Raw genomic sequence first — 13,950 nt, forward strand, 5'->3', positions numbered from 1 at the left:
AACTAACCCGTTGACATGCATATAAAAGTAAAAACACCCGAGGAGTAGCTAGCTAAGCGATCAGGCGTTCGATTTGAATGTGGCATATCATATATCCTAATCATAACATCTCGCACTCAAAAGAATCTTGGAGGTCACATAGTCACCAAGTTATGGAGGCTTACCCAACATACTTCGTAAACGGTGGGATTTGTCCAGCATTAATAGAATTAGCTAAGTTGAAGGTTTGACTGCACCGTGCTGTAAAAAAGGCACCGTTAATTGCTCAAATCAGTTTTGAAGGAGCAACATTTCTAAGTACACGTAATTAAATATTTATTAGATACTTTGCTAGTAATCAGTGTACAACTAATTCAATAGAAGTGATCCCGTAGGGGCATACCATCAGGAATTGTCACCAATTATACGGTAATATGAATTATAACTAATTCATTCAAAAACTTTGGGCAATCCTTAATTCAATATTTATTCCCACCAATTATAAGGTGATATAAATTATCTCCATCAACTATAAAGTAATAGGAATTGTCTTTGATCATATCTGAATATTTAGAAATTTAAAGTAACTAGCCCTTAATTTTATTTTGCGTGTCTATTAACGTGCAATTCTTAAATAAGATATATTAGAAAATTATCTTAAATATAGATATTAAAAGAATCATGTCATATTTATAATTATGTATCAAAACATCATATGGTATGATTTTATTATTTGCTAGACTTTATTTTTGTTTATTATATAGTATTCCTTTATCTTTATAATCTACGTCTAATTTTCTAATAATCATCATATATCTTTTATTGGTCATGTATGGAGTATCATGTTTTATATAATTGTTTTGATGATAGACTAAAATAACTTATTTGTGAAATCTTTTTAATATTGTGTATTTTCATATTATTCAACTTTTTCAAATAATATCTAGAAACTAAAATGATAAGAGTTATCTCTGATTTGCTAAAGTGATCATAAAAACTAGATTGACGGGTGAAACTCGCTCGTGAACGTATGACTCAACCTTGCTTAAGCTTTAAAGTGTATACTTAAAGATTTGTAATTATTGGTAACATTTGTAAGGGTTTAGTATTTTCTCAATACGATATATAATTTCACATAATTAGTTTATTGTAACTCTGAGTGAAAAGTTATCAACAGGTTAAGAAATTTACTCAGAACAGTAGGTTCCAAGTTGGCTGCTAACGATGCTCCTTGCTTCCTTCCACATGAAGAGTATCGAGGCCCAAGGATGAAAATCCTCAAAAGTGGCAACGGCATCGTACAAACACCTTTTTTTTTCCCTTTCAGTATGTTTATCAAAGTTGGTTTTGTTGTTTTTGCAGAGCTTCCAACAATTGAAATACCTTTCATTCACTGACTGCAACTCATTGGTTAGTACGCCCAACCTCTCATGTACTCCAAATCTCAAGGAATTGGATCTCATGTATTGCAAAAACTTAGTAGAAGCACATGAGTCGATTGCATATCATGACAAGTTACAGGCGTTGGATTTAAGGGGGTGCTCTGAACTTACTATTTTTCCCAATGTGCTCAAGTCAAAAAATCTCCAAACTCTCCATCTTGATGGCTGCACAAAATTTGAAAGGTTCCCTGATATTCCACATAAACTCGAAGGCCTGGAAGAGCTTTTATTGAAAGGGACGGCTATTAAAGAACTTCCTGCATCAATAGAAAATCTAGTCTCTCTGAAAAAAATGTCTTTACATGATTGCAAGAACCTGGTAAGTCTTCCGTCTAACATTTACAAGTTACAAAATGTTGAAGAGTTGGTCATTGATAATTGCCCAACCGGGTTTCCAAAGTACGAGGATTCAGCTAATTCTCACATGAAGACCAGACTTCCAAATTTACGCCAATTATGGCTTGAGGCATGTAATCTATCTGAAGTGGAGTTTCTTGAGGATCTTTCGTGGTTTCCCTCCTTGACATGCATAAGTGTGAGGGATAACAATATTACGAGTCTTCCTACTTCCATCAGTAAGCATCATCGTTTGGCCGGATTGCTAATTGGTGGTTGCCATCAATTACAAGAGATTCCCGAGCTTCCTCCATTTTTAAATTATCTTGATGCAGAAGGGTGCGATTCTTTGCGAACAAATGGACATTTGACTTCAATCAATCGGTGGATCCGTCGAGGGTTGACCATGGATGATAGAGATCCATTTTATAAGGTTAGATTCTCTCTCTTTTTCACGTATCGATGTGGAGTTTATGCTGGATACAGTGTGTGTTTGTATATTGCAATAGCTGAAAATGCAAGATTGAAGGTTTGAGAAAACCAAACAAATATCAAGTGATTATGCACCTATACGCATGTGATGAAGGTGGCTATTGCACTTTCATGGGAATGATTTCATGAGACTTCTATAAATGCAAGCCAGGATCAATGAAGTTCTACTCACTTATAGAGCTCTAATTCGAAGTGGAATTCACTAGGATTACTTTCTAAACATGAGTTGAATTCTTCTACTCGGTACTTTCTAACGGTCTATCTTTAATATAGGATTTTTTTTGTTCCTTTCATTTCCCGGGAGAAGAGATGCCAGAGTGGTTCCAACTTGTTAAAGGGGAATCCATATCTTTCATGGCTTCAAAGAACTTGTATGACAAGTTTCTTGGATTGGTTTTCTGTATTGTTGTTAGTAAGAATGACGAGTTATACCCAGTTGAGATTGGTGCATATTTGAATGGCGACGGTCGGTTTGGCTATTATGAATGTTTCGATCGGTTGGATTCAGATCTTATCGTGCTTCACTATCGCAGACCATTTGATCTGTGGAAAGTAGTCGATTTTGGTGAATTTGATGAAAGTCATGTAAAATTTAGCGTTACAATAAGGGGTGCGAAAAGATGGGGATGCCGAATTATATGCAAGCAACTAGAGGACAATTTAAAGGTTGTGCTACAAGACAATCAGATGATTGATCCCGCTTTACTTTACTTGGTCAAGGATTAATAGATTCAGAAGCCGAGATTTCACTTATGCACAAAAATAGTTCGATCGCAATAGATGTACAGGATTTGCAAGATTGTCAAAGGAGTACTGAGAAACATAGCCAAATAGTATCAAAGAGAAATCACAGGCATTTCTCCCTATGCGAACCAAGACCATGTGGACTTCTAAATCGATTGGCAGAGAGGAGTATGGCAGTGTTTGCTTGCTGCTTTTGTTGTTAGAATGATTGAAGCTTGCGAAGCAAGAAGCAATTCGAAGGTAACTGAACTCGCTGATCTTCATTACAGTGCCTTCTTTTTTTCTTGTTCTTCTCATTTTCTTCTCTATATCTCTTTTCTTTTGTTTTGAGTTTTTCTCTCTCCATCTTCTCTCTTCGTGTATTTTATTTATTTATTGCTAAATCCTCTTTTCTCTGCCATAGGCAAACTTCGAGCTCTACCGACGTCACTTTCAGCATTACGACTCCTCATCTTCCATCCGACACCACCAAGCTCCAACAAATGTAAGTCGCCACCTGCCTACAAAGGCAATGAACATAAGAAGTTCCTCTTCTTGAAACAAAGTCCCTAGCAAACTGACGGCGATGGAGACCGGCGTGGTGAGGCGACGGACTACCGCCGCCTGCCGAAGCCATGGAAACTGATGACGTAGTTTTGGATGAACGATTCTCTACTGAGGTTCTGGGCTTCATGCAGCTTCATGTAGTTTTGGATGAACGATTCTCTACTTGAGATGAATTTTGAATTCGACTCGTATGGTGCTACACTTGCGCCGGAACTTGAAGAATGTGTCGTTGAATTTGTTCGAGATACGTTGAATAAGGTGTTTCTTCGTAAGTTTAGTCTGTGTATGCTTGGTAGTGAATTCATTGGTAATCAACGTGACACGCTGCACAATTAGCGACAATCTCTGGAAGGTATAACTTTTCATTCTTTCTTTTCATAGGTGGTGATTTATTGGTAGGAGTAGGTGAAGTCTAGGTTCAAAAAAAAAACAAGCAAGGGAGAGTGAAACAACGGGAAGTAAGATGTACATGGATTGGTTCAGTCCCCTTTTCAGGCGAAAATCTGAGCCAATCCGGGTGCTATATAGGTTGGGAACTCCCTTATGCGAAAGCGGCATTGAAGCGGACAACCAGCCACACTGAAGAGGAGGGAGAGAGAGAGAGAGAGGTGCTTTTGAACTGTCCAGGAAATGTAGTATGTACCTATCACAAAGATGTGCAGCTGGTGATAGGTTTGCCAGGATGATTGAATTTTGAGAAACTTCGATCACTGGTACAAGACTCTGTCGCTAAATTATATGAGGCACTTGAAGAGTTAAAACAACAGAGAAATGAAGAAGATGCAGTGAGATGGCAAGCCACCACAAAAGGTTTCTTTCACCCTGTGTACTGGGTGAAAACGAAAAAATCACGAGAAACACAAAGTTTAGACAAGTTATTCAGTAGAATAGAGACAAAAGCACAAGAAGATGATTGTCAATTCTGATTTGTGAGGCCTTTGCAATCGTTTAGGATTCTGTTTTTATCCTTCTGTGCCGTAGCGTTTATGAAGGAGAATGGCCTAGAAGTCCTGGAGGCTTCTTGAATGGTTGAGTGGACCCGGATTAATGATATATAAGCTTCTGAAGTACCAATGAACGGACACACTGGAATGAGCAACATGTAGTTTCTCAAACTTTTTGTTGTTTTTGCTTTATTGTTGTTAGAGCCATATCAATTTAGCAATTAGGTGAGGTTGGCATCTGAATGACAGGATGAGTATGTGGTGATAATCATTGCTTGGAAGTTTGTGACCAGTATATTATACAGGACCTGCAAGATTTTGATTGTATCTCTGTGAAACATGCATTCATTCTACTAGTAGCTGCATATTGATACTGAAATATTTCTACTGCTGGCAGCTTGATGCTGATTTCCTCTTGAGTTGCCTTTATGCATGCGTGTATGCTTGAGAGAATTACTGACTCATATCCTCATATTTTTCTCTCCTAACAAGTAACAAGCCAAATTTCCTTTCTTGTATAAGGCAAAGCTTGCTCTGAACAGCCTTGAAGTGCCAGATGGATAAGAAACTGGTTTTCAGTTTCAGTAACCAGGTGCATTTCAGATATGTTACTTTATTTTCTTGTTAAGATGATTAGTATTTCAGTCTTAATTAGTGAATGATCTCAGGTTGGACTTTGTTTATATTAAACTTTGATTGAACAGCTGTGTGATTGTTAAGGATGGGAATGTAATTGCAGCAGGAAGAAACTGGAGTAATGAGACACGAAATGTATGTTTATCATTGCTTCTCCACCCCCTTATATATTTTGGCCAACAGCACTTTGTTATTGTTCTGAATTGATACCCTTGAGTCATCCATTTGCAGTTTATTGTGAATCATCCTCCCTTAATTATTCCTTTATGAGATGATGCAATAATATTCTGAAAAAATATGTTCATAAGTGGAATTTCCATGCATTATTTTGCTGTAAAGGGTTTGTTCCCATTATTCTTTCATGAAATATGGCTACCGCTGACAATAACAGTAATCTTGCTTTATTATTCACAATGTTTTACGTGTTCATTTGCCACTATTGTCTGTCTGGAATCATATTACGGTCTTTATCTGCTTTGGTGAAGTTCCTAACGTTGTTTTCTTAGGCTGTGTGGTAGCTAGACTTTTGGTATACTTTTTTCGGTATGAAAATGCATTGTGAGCATTGTCTTGCCTTTAATGATGTAAGAAGCTCCTCCTTGGCTACATTTCTTCATACAATGACCACATTTACATAAATAGCTTAAGCCAGCTGGTTTCTGGTAGACATCTCTTATCTAATAGTCTTTTGCTGTCATCTTTTGTTGTTAGGTGGTGACAATACACTATTATAAATGACTTTGTGGACAGTAATGGATAGTTGGTGCCAAAATATTTGGCCCTTTTAGCATCTTGGTGAAGCATAAGAAAAGAACAAAGGCACCTTGCTACAGGGATATGTTAGAAAAGGTGGAGGTGGCTAATCCAATAAGAAGGCTCTTTTTCCATATGAGATTCTCAGCAACTTCAAGTGGGCATCTTGGTGACTTCATGTAGTATTTGTCTAGATTAATCTTATATATACTCTCAATCAGTTGATTTGAAGAAGAAAACATCTCTCAGGAAATGCATTTCCTAAATTTACGTTGAAACTACTCTAAGAGCAACTGTCTCTCTAACAAAGCTCCTAAGTCTGATATGCTTGCTTTGTTTACCTCCCTGTGCTTTCATAGGCAACAAGACATGCAGATATGGTAGCTCTTGATGTTCTTCTTGAACAGTGGCAGAGGATTGGATTTTCGGCTGCAGAAGTTACAGAGAAGTTTTCAGCATGCTCCCTTCATGTGACATGTGAACTATAATGTGTGCAGAAGCTTTATCGATCATTGATACATCTGTTGATCATACTGGATCAAAACTAAACTTTCCTAAAATTTGTTTATACCTATAATTAGATGACTCTCAACCCTTTTTTTAGGTATAAAGGAAGTATATCATGGCTGTGCAAATGATGGATTGGGAGGCTGTGGCTCAATACTGTCGTTGCATCCAAGTGGCTCCCAGGCATGCATTGGGTCAGTTTCTGCACTTGCCAATGTTGCTGACTTCATATTTACTTACCTCCACTTTGAAATTGTGACATACGTTAATTGCAACTAAAGCTTACTGGAAGTCTATGCTTCCTTATGTTGATTCCTGATGGATGTGGTTTAGTGATTTTGTTTGTTGTTATACTTTGAATATTGCAACACATGACCATAAAACTAAATAAAGGTTTACAGAATTGATTTTCCATCTTTTCTGTCCTTTCCCTAGTCAAAATGGATGAAAGTAGAGTTGCTGGAAGCAAGAAGTCAACTTTATATTAATTCTTTCTTTCCATTTTCTTAAATTCTTTGTGACTTGATAGACATTTCCGTATACTTTATATTTGCCCTAAAAATATACAGTTCTGGGAAGTGCTACGCAATTAGTTTTTTCTTTCTTTCCCCACATCCCCCACCCCCGTTTCCTCATCTCTTCTTCCTCACTTTTTTTCACTGCAGTGAGATTGTTTGATGTCTTTAATGTTATCATGTTTAGATTGAGAAATAATATAGTGTCTTCAAAGAAATGTGATATTTTAACTATGAGGAAATTGTGCTTTCTGATATCTTATGGGCAATGTAATTGATGAAGAAATCTCTTTTCTTGTTTGTTAGTTGCAAGTGTATTCTTGCATACACACGGGCATGTGCCTACTAAATTGTGGTGTATATTTGGCTTTCCAGTTTGATCTTTCATCTGTCTGACGCTGCCATGATCTAACATTTCATGTTTCCTAAGCTTGTTCAGAACTCATCAAATTTTTCATTCAGACTTTGTTGACACACAAGTTAAAACGTAGTGAAACAGGATCTGTTTCATTGTGATTTGAGCAGTACATGAAGTAGCTAATCTAGATTACGAACATTGTCCATGTAAGTATTAGTCTTGAAAGAACAAGCTCTGGTATAGGGAGAAGAAGCAAGAGATGTGCTAAGGATACATCTAAACAAAAAATTTAGGGTAAAAAAAATTAACCATGAAAACTCTGACTTTGTGTCACGCCCCGCATCCTCCGGCACGCAACATCCCTCGCAGAGGTCGAATTTGAGCGCGACGTCCCAGGACGCGTCGCCGACCCAAAACCACGAACAGAGTACAGGGCACATGCGGAAGCAAACTTAAACACCCATACAAATTTAAACCATATAACCAAGGATAGTCACTCAACAAACAACATGAACAATTACACTTGCATTAATACTAGGAACCATATACAATATTCATTTACAGCCCACGCTCAAAAATCAAAAGCGGGTCAATGGCCACCACTAACAAAAAAGGGTTAAGTGGTTCGGCGGTCAAGCAATATATCTAGCAAGGGCTCCTCCCAAAACGTATCGGTACGCCTGCCATCCTCAAGACTAGGGGTCTGAAAAATTGGTTTTCAGCAACAGTGAGAATAATCTCAGTGAGTAGTTCCCTAAACCTAAACTAGGCTAACGTGTACCTCCTGACGAGTACTAAATAATACACAGTACAAAACATAAACCGACTTAGGCCCTCGGGCCTAAATCTAGATTCACTTGACCCTGCAGGTTAGGCATTCTATAAAAATAGTCACAACAGTACCATAAAATTGGATCGCGGCACATATACACACATCACGTAGTCCCGACGTATGTAATGCATATGCTCATGTTCGCACTCATGTTCATGTCTCAGCAATGCATTAGCACACACTTGCATGCTAGCACTCTGCCATTTATCAAATTCTCCTCCGACCCGCGTTAAACGCATCAGGTCCACCACTTCGAGATCGATCTCTAGCCCGCGTAAAACGCATCAGGCTTATGGCACAACACCCGCGTAAAACGTATCAGGTTTGGCCATCTTCCGGTAAACCGGGCATCGTCCCGCGTAACACGCCTCAGGACGGATTCACTACCCCGCGTAAAACGCATCAGGGTTTATTGTGATCACACATTCACAAGCATCAATTTTTATCTGAACCCCACGTAAAACGCATCAGGGCATTTTAGGTGATCACAATGCACATGTCACTCGGGCACATTTGTATATGCAAATGCCGTGCCAATACTTGAGATGCACACTCATGACTATCACGTTCACACTTGGGCATCCACATGCATGAATCACAATGTAACATGCTCAACTTCCACCGCGCATATTCAATTTCATAAATCAACATGCCCAATCAGACAATCAATTCAAATCAGCCATGGCATCAACTTGACACACAATCCATGCATAAATTCACACAACCGGGTCAACAAGAACTCGCGCATTCGAGGCCCGCCAAGCTATTCCATTCCTAGTCCCGCTAGACATCCGACATGGCATCATAAAACTAATCACAAACAAGGACCATTTAGCCAGTCAATCAATCGATGCGACCATTCCCGGTAATTACACGATTAAACTCCAAATTGATCGCGCCTCGCCCAATTCAAATCCCGTTGTGGGCAGCCACCATACCGCAAATTCTAGGCTAATAATTATCTTCAAAATGCTCCATTAAAATCCTCAAAAATTCACTTGGATCAGCCATCACAAGAACCAATGAGACGCTCACTAAAATCCACATTTAAGGCCCGAACTTACTCCAACTTGGGCCATTCCGATCCAATCTGTTCAGCCATAGAACAGTGCCTCTCGGGTCACTAAACCTCCATTAATTTATCGTACTAAGTCCACAAAATAACCACCAAAAACAGCCACCATTCGGCCTACCCATTTCACTCGTTAAGTCCACAAATTCGTCCAAATCTCGGCACCTATGCTCCGCCACATCACAGCACTATACGGGCCGCTAAACCTTGACTCAATAAACATCCTCGGTCACCAAAGACGTCACAAAACCAGCCCTTAACAGCCTCTACCATTTAATCCCTAAAATACCCTAATTAACCCCTAAAACCCATCTAGAAATGCAAATCATCCTAATTAGGGTTTAGGGTCAAACTCACTTGATGTCCTAAGCTTGAAAGGGGGCTGGACACTCGACAAGAGAGGTTGGCCAGCGGCGGAACAGCGGCGGCGACGGCGACTTCCCGGCGGCGCATGCGACGGTGGCTTGAGGGCACCAGCGGTCCTAGGTGGGGGAGCGGCTGGTCGAGGTGGACGGGAGGGAGAGAGAGGACGGAATGGTGATGGTGGTGGCGCTAGGCGGGGCGAACGGCAGGTGGCGGCGGCACGCGCGGCGGAGCTCCTCCGGCAAGGCCTCCCACGGCCAAGCAAGGAGAAAAGAAACAAAATAAAAGGGAAGGGGGGAAGAGGGGCTCACGGTTTGGAGAGAAAAGGGAAGCTGCCGGCTGTGGGGAGGAGAGAATGAGAGGAGAGAGAGAGGCTAGAGAGTTTATAGAGTGAAAGAGTGAGTAGAGTGGGTGAACCACTTTTCCTAATGCCTAGACTACCCCTAATCAAGTGTCTAAGATTAAATCAAGCTCACTAGTGGAGGGGCATTTGTGTCCACAACAAATTGAATTATTGGGCTGATGAGACTTAATTTTAAACTCCAAAATAATGTCCAATAAAGCCCAAAATTCGGAATTCCAACTTAGGGGTACAAGGGCAAAACGGTAATTTCCCGGTCCTGGATCAAATTTCTAATTTTTGACTCTATGGGTCCCAAATATACGTGGCCACATAAAAATGTCGTCGTCCTCGCAAAATAGTCACGTACGCCCACGAAAATCGACACTGAAGTCCGGACTCAATTCCACGATCGTTTTCACTCAATTTGCAGTTTTAGTGTCTCTCACTAACGGGTGGCTATTTAGGGGTTACGCGTATCGACCTAGGGCTACTCGAGTCATGACGGTCCCGATTTCCCAGAGAACACGAGGATTTATTGCTAGTCCCGAGGGTCGCGGTCGTCCGGAATAAGTTCGGGATCGTTCGTCGCACGTACTCTCGGTCGTGCGGAATCACCCGCTATCCGATTGTATGTCGTCGGTCGAACCGCATCCGTCACTCTCCTTAGACCGGCCCACATTGGCACAAAATATTCACTCGTCGTACCTCAGGATCGGACCCAATTCACGGTCTAGTTCTTGGGTCCACGTACCGTTTTTCCTAGTTAGCCTTTCCCTACTGGTCAGTATCCCGAGAATGATCAGTTCTGGGCGAGACTTATTAAAATAAAATGAGAAATACATCAATTTCATTGATTTCGAAAGTGAGTCGAATTTCGGGACGTTACACTTTGAGAGTGTGAGATTTATAGTAATGCTGCACTTAATGATCAGTTTACGAGTCAAAAGTATTGTGGGAAACATAAACTTGCTCATTGCCTTTCTGAATATGATATCAATTAAGAGGACTCATCTTACAGACAAGGGACCACCTTACTCAAGTTCCTCCGTCAGTTGCTAAAAAACTAGCACTAGTAATGGCATAGTTTCATGATAGATAGGAGACTAGTTATAACGGTGAGCATGGATACTATGCAATGTTTGGAAGATGTAGCTGATTGAAACCCATCATAGCCCAGTACTAGTATACAAGTCATCCAAAATCTTCTCTCAATCATAGCCCATGCGAATTGAAAACCTCTTAGTATCACCCTGTTTACAGTGTGTTGTTTGTTCTCCAAGGACAGTAGGCTTTATGTTGAAGAGAAAATATAAAATGACATAGAGGCAACGTTAAAGTATAAAAATTTAAGCCGTAGCTACTCCAAACACCCACCTCTTTTAAATATGACGCAAGAATTTTGCCAAAGTCAATGCCACAGGATAAGAACAAAGTAAGTGCCCTAATTTTCATACTGCGCTCACTTGAGTGCCATAAATTTAAAAAATCAATCACTTGAGTGCCATCGATAATTTGCCTCGCCGGAAAATCTGACATGGATGCCGGTCGTTCTACGTGGCTACGGTCTTGCCAAATCTAGCGACAGCCTTCGCGGCCTCGCCCAGGGCCTTCACAGCCATACCGGCCGAGGGTGAGGCGGCCCTTGCCCAATTTGGGCTTGGCCTCGCCGGTCCTGAAAAAAAAAGGAAAATTAAAAAAAGGAAAAGAAAAAGAAAAAGAAAAGGAAAAGTTTTAAAAATATAAATTTTAAAAAAAATTAAAAAATTCACGTTGGATGAAAAATTAATTAAAAAACTCCACATAAGATGATTTGTCGGAAATGGCACTCAAATGATCTATTTTACTTCGATGTGGCACTTAAGTGAGCGAAAAAAAAAAAGTTATAGCACTCAAGTAAGCGTCGTATAAAAGTTATGGCACTTGCTGATCTTATCCTTCAATACCACTCTAGAGAGCCTAGTTACTGTCAAGCGAATCAAATGCTACAGTTCAGAGATAATTTGCTTGCATGAATACCTATTTCCTGGAGTACAGACATTCCTTAAAATTGATATTCTTAGGAGTGAAATGTAAACTTCCTAAATTAAAATATTCTCCAATCAGGGAACTTGTTTTTTTTTAGATAGTACCTTCTTTTGCAAAGTGCTTTTGTCAATTAGTCTACTAAACTATGCCTTGCATGATAAATGGACATGTTTTGCAAATGAAATCTGTCTTGGGTTTCAAACTGATGGACTAGGTAATGCAAAATCATTGGAATTATTGACTGGTTTGCATAGAAATTTCATCTATGTTCCCCCTTTCATGTGTCTCCCTAATTTATGAATTTTTCCAACTTTTTCCTTGTTTCTCTTGCAGTGATGGGAATTCTGGATCAAAGGGTTTCAAATGTTGTGGAGGTATAATGGCATCAGAAGCAATTTCTCTTCTTCGAGTTTTTTATGAATGAGGAAACCTTTATGGTATGAACTACGATAAACCATTTTAACCAGTTGAACTGTCTGTTCGAAAGAATGTTATAATGCTGCAATTAGCAGCTGTTTACATGAGATATCTTAAGGGAAATGACGGTCCTTTTTCAATGGACCCATAGTAAAATACACCTTTTAAGAGGCTTTTATGAGTATAATCAAGCAATTCTACTTTTTGAACCAAAGTTTACTTTATCAACCACTGAAGTTGAGCATTGTGTCTACTAGCAACATCTCCCTGAAAGAATCTTCAGGAAGAGTCCTCTTTTCAATCCTAATATTACGGTCTTCCTAGCACTCATCTTCTTCCATATTGACTAAGAAGAATTGAGGAAGCCCCTTTCTATTTCTACTTCTCAATCAATTCTCTCAATTAGCTAGAGAAAGAACTAATCTGCACATCCCAGGTATATAAAGCTGGTCCAGTGGATTGTTTTGTAATGACAAAGGGTGAATGGAATTGCAACCATAGAACTAGTGGGTCATTGGTTGGATAAGAACCCATTCAGATGTATTCCCCATCAAGATAAGGTGCTCATCTAGAGATGGTGGGTACACTTTTTGAGACTGACACTAAGTTTAGTTGCTTTAGTGGAGCCATACCCAGCCATATAATGGTTGCTATGAATCGGTGTAGAAATTGCCTAGTAAAAAAAAGGTAGAGTTTTAGATGCCCAGTCTTTTTTTTTTTGGGCCAGTTTTTGTCACGCCCCGAACCCCCAACGAGCTCGCGACACCCCTTCGATAGTCGTATTGAATGCGACGTCCCAGGACGCGTCGCCGACCCAAACGAAACACGTGAAGACAAACGCAAGCGGAAGCGGAAATTAAATAACCCAGACAATAAATAATGACAAAGGGATAGCACAAAACAATAATTTCAAATACACAACATCAAAAGAAAACAGTGGTTGGGTAGCCTAGTTCACTATACAACAGAGGGGCAACCAAAGATGAAACGAAGTATTAGATGCCCAAGGTCACTCCCGATCTCTGAAAAGCACATGACGACTATCCGTCACTCCAATCCTGAAAATGTTTAACAACGGGAATGAGATAAATCTCAATAAGAAGACCTTAAACTCTACATAGGCCAATGCGTATCCAGACGAGTATCAATATGCAACCCAACTAATGACATATTAGAAATCACATAACGTACTTACCTCGCCTCAATTCCCACGCCAACTCTGCACATTAATCAAGTCACTATAATGCGATAATATTCCAACAACATCTCGCAATCACCCGAGCGCCATACACACGTGCATTCACCCAATTCAACCAAATACAATACGCATGCGCGTCCATCCAACTTTCTCACGACCCGGGTCAACACCCTACAGGTCAGCCCTCCGATCAATCCAGGCTCTGTTCCGGGTCAACACCCCACAGGACCTTTCTTACTTTCTCACGATCCGCGTAAACATGCCTCAGATCAGCCCTCCGATCAATCTGGGCTCTGTCCCGGGTCAACACCCCATAGGACCTTTCACACGACTCGGGTCAACACCCCTCAGGTCCTTTCTCACAACCCGGATCAACAGCCCTCAGGTTGGTAGCCCTCCGATCGATCCGAGCTTGTCAAGCACACACGCCACATAATTCAATCAAATC

The 13,950-nt window shown here is 40.1% G+C and overlaps 1 pseudogene; it reads left to right on the plus strand.

The window, feature by feature from the left end:
- Positions 1 to 13,950, plus strand: part of LOC115661516 (tRNA-specific adenosine deaminase TAD2-like) — a 111,373-nt pseudogene that overhangs the window by 86,993 nt on the left and 10,430 nt on the right.

The sequence above is a fragment of the Syzygium oleosum genome, unplaced genomic scaffold (assembly GCF_021117445.2).
Source record: "Syzygium oleosum isolate NSW1041296 unplaced genomic scaffold, Sole_v2.1 Sole_v2.24, whole genome shotgun sequence".
In the NCBI taxonomy this organism is placed as follows: domain Eukaryota; kingdom Viridiplantae; phylum Streptophyta; class Magnoliopsida; order Myrtales; family Myrtaceae; genus Syzygium; species Syzygium oleosum.